Here is a 3736-nt window from a genome sequence, read left to right as displayed (position 1 = left end):
AAAAAAAAAAAAAAAAAATTTATTTTTGATTTTTGTGGGCACGTAAGTGTATACATTTGTGGGGGACATGAGATATGTTGATACAAGCACGCAATGTGTAACGATCACATCATGGGAAGTGGGGTATCCGGTTCTTCAAGCTTTTCTTCTTTGTGTCACAAATAATCTAGTTATACCCTTTTAGTTATTTTTGAATGTACAATTAAATTATTGACTAGAGTCACCTTGTTGTGCTATCAAATACTAGGTCTTATTCATTCTTTCTGTTTTCTTTTGGTACCCATTAACCATCCTCACTCCCCAAGCCCGTGCTTCCCCACTACCCTTCTTACCCTCTGGTAGCCCTCTTTTACTCTCTATCTCCATGAGTTTAATTATTTTGATTTTTAGATCCCACAAATCAGCGAGAACATACAATGTTTGTCTTTCTGTGTCTGGCTTATTTCACTTAACATTAGTGACCTCCAGTTCCATCCATGTTGTTGCAAATGACAGAATCTCATTATTTTTTATGACCGAATAAGTACTGCATTGTGTGTAAGTATCACATTTTCTTTATCCATTCATCTGTTGGTAGACACTAAGGTTGCTTCCAAATCTTGGCTACTGTGAATAGTGTTGCCTATTGTAAATAGTTAATATGGGAGTGTTGGCTACTGTGAATAGTTAATATGGGAGTGCAGGATCTTTTTGATAAACTGATTTTCTTTTTAGGGGGCATATATGCAGTAGTGGCATTGATGGATCATATCTTAGTTCCATTTTTAGTTTTTTGAGGAGATTCCAAACTATTCTTGATAGTGGTTGTACTAATTTACAGTCCCAACCAACAGTTTACGAAGGCCCCTTTCCTTCACATCCTCACCAGCATTTGTTATTACCTGTCTCAATAGGATGAAAGCCATTTTAACTGGAGTGAGATGATTATCTCCTTGCAGTTTTGGTTTGCATTTCTCTGATGCTCAGTGATGTTGAGCACCTTTTCATGTGTCTGTTGCCATTTTTATGTCTTTACTTTTTTATTTTTCTGAGACCAAGTCTCACTCTGTCACGCAGGCTGGAGTGCAGTAGTGCAATCTCAGCTCACTGCAACCTCCACCTCCCAGGTTCAGGCAATTCTCCTGCCTCAGCCTCCCGAGTAGCTGGGATTATGGGTGCCCGACACCACACACGGCTAATTTTTTAATTTTTAGCAGAGGCGGGGTTTCACCATGTTGGTCAGGCTGGTCTCAAATTCCTAACCTCGTGATCCGCCTGCCTCAGCCTCCCAAAGTGCTGGGATTACAGGTGTGAGCCACTGTGCTCTGCCTGTCTTTACTTTTTAAAAAAATTGTTGGCTGAATGCAACAGCTCATGCCTGTAGTCCTAGGAGAACTGCTTGAGCCCAGGAAATCAAAACCAGCCTGGGCAACACAGTGAGACTCCATCTCCATAGAAAGGAAGGAAGGAAGGGAGGGAGGGAGGGAGGGAGGGGGGATAGCCAGTGCAGTGAAGCACACCTGTGGTCCCAGCTTCTCAAGAGGCTAAGGTGGGAGGATTGCCTGGGCCTGGGAGGTTGAGGCTTCAGTAAACCATGATCATGTTACCTCACTCCAGTTTGGAGGACAGAGCAAGACCCTGTCTCAGAAAAAAAAAAAAAAAATTGTTAATAGACTAGATTTTTTTTTTTTTTTTTTTTTTGAGATGGAATCTCGCTCTGTCACCCAGGCTAGAGTGTAAGTGGCTTAATCTCGGCTCACTGCAGCCTCCTTCTCTGGAGTTCAAACGATTTCTGTCTCAGCTTCCAGAGTAGTGGGACTATAGGCACAAGCCACCATGCCTGAGTAATTTTTGTATTTTTAGTAGAGACAAGGTTTCCCCATGTTGGCCAGGCTGGTATTGAACTCCTGACCTCAGGTGACCCACCCAGGCCTCAGCCTCCCAAAGTGATGGAATTACAGGTGTGAGCCATGGCCTGTACTAGATAAATAGATTCTTTAAAATGTTAAACTAGGCCGGGTGCAGTGGCTCATGCCTGTAATCCCAGGACTTTGGGAGGCCAAGGCAGGCAGATCATGTGAGGTTAGGAGTTTGAGACTAGCCTGGCCAACATGGGGAAACTCCACCTCTACTGAAAATACGAAAAAAAATTTGCTGGGCGTGGTGGCACGTGCCCGTAATCCCAGCTACCCGGGAGGCTGAGACTGGAGAATCACTTCAGCCTGGGAGGTGGAGGTTGCAGTGAGCCACTGCACTCCAGCCTGGGCGACAGAGTGAGACAACGTCTTTATTTTATTTATTTATTTTTTTTTGAGACAAGAGTCCCGCTCCGTCACCAGGCTAGAGTGCAGTGGCATGATCGCACCTCACTACAACCTCCGCCTCCCGGGTTCAAGCAATTCTCCTGCTTCAGCCTCCCGAGTAGCTGAGACTACCGATGCCCACCATCATGCCCAGCTAATTTTTGTATTTTTAGTAGAGACGGGGATTCACCATGTTGGCCAGGATGGTCTCGATCTCTTGACCACGTGATCCGCCCACCTCGGCCTCCCAAAGTGCTGGGATTACAGGCGTGATGCACTGCGCCCAGCGAGACAACGTCTTTAAAAAAAACGTTCAACTAGGTTTGTGTTCCTTGTTATACATTCTAAGCCATAATTTAATATATATTCTAACCCATGGCTTACCGCTTCACAAATCCTGAGCCTCCTGTGTTGTGAATATCCAGCCATGTGATTTTTATGTATCTCACCCTCCACTCCTTCAGTTGTTGAGGCCTTCAACTAAAATAGTCATCTAATCTCATGGCGCCACCTGGTGGCAAAACTTTGAAATTTCGGAGGTCTCTTCACCTTTCTTTCCCTATTAGAGAGACTCATACATGCAGTTTTCTCCTTCAGTTCTATTCTCTCTTGTGCCTTTCATCCATTAACTTTACTCCCCCATCCTCCTTTCTCATGCTCTCCTAAATTTTCTCATTACGTTCATGTAAATCATTCTCTTCCTTTGCTCTCTGTTTGCTCCTTTATGAGTCTAAATCTACCTCAACCACAGTGAGAATGGTACTACTAGTGACTGGGAAAACTACAGCTCTACATTTTGAAATGACATTTCATACAATAAAGTGCCGGCTAGACTACTTCAGAGTTCCTGAAAATACTTAAAATTCCCTTTAAAATTTCATTTCTTAAATTTCAAGTACTATCTAATTATTTCTGCCCAGGTTAACATCAAGCTCAAGTATTAAAGAAAAATTATAAAACTGTTAATAAATGTCATTGTTTCTGTGTTCCTTTGTTACAACCTTTGACAAATTTGGAGTCTCTTCTGTATTTCACTGCAAAGACTCAGTTTTTCATTATGGGTTAAACTGCCTAGAACAGAACCACCGTCCGTGACATGGTCTTCACGGGAAATAACCTGCCACAGCTGCCCTTTTGGTACATAATAAGATGGAGATTTCGAGTAACTGCATTTGTAATTGTTTCACCCAAAAGGTTAAAAAAATACTGTAACCAGTATTCTCCCTAGTCAGGGAACTGACTCACAGCTAAGCTTGACCATTTAGCAGTTTCTTTGTTAATTCTGACTTTGTTTTCAGTATTGCTAAGGGGTATATTGGAGAATGGCAGGTGAGTCAGCTGAAGAAGACAGACCAGAGAAAGTAGGGCCAAAATTGACCTCTTTAATTCCTGCAATGCCAACATGTCTGCAGAGGAGGTAGTTTCCATGGTTGGTTTGTCTTAACCTAGCCAGT

The 3736-nt window shown here is 42.8% G+C and overlaps 1 protein-coding gene across 3 annotated transcripts in view; it reads left to right on the top strand.

Moving 5' to 3' along the window:
- Nucleotides 1-3736, top strand: part of RDX (radixin) — a 102153-nt gene that overhangs the window by 93268 nt on the left and 5149 nt on the right. The window lies entirely within an intron of this gene.

The sequence above is a fragment of the Cebus imitator genome, unplaced genomic scaffold (genome assembly GCF_001604975.1).
Source record: "Cebus imitator isolate Cc_AM_T3 unplaced genomic scaffold, Cebus_imitator-1.0 Scaffold194, whole genome shotgun sequence".
Classification (NCBI taxonomy): Eukaryota; Metazoa; Chordata; class Mammalia; order Primates; family Cebidae; genus Cebus; species Cebus imitator.
The sequence above is the reverse complement of the archived record's forward strand: the minus strand, read 5'-3'. Positions and strand labels throughout refer to the sequence as shown.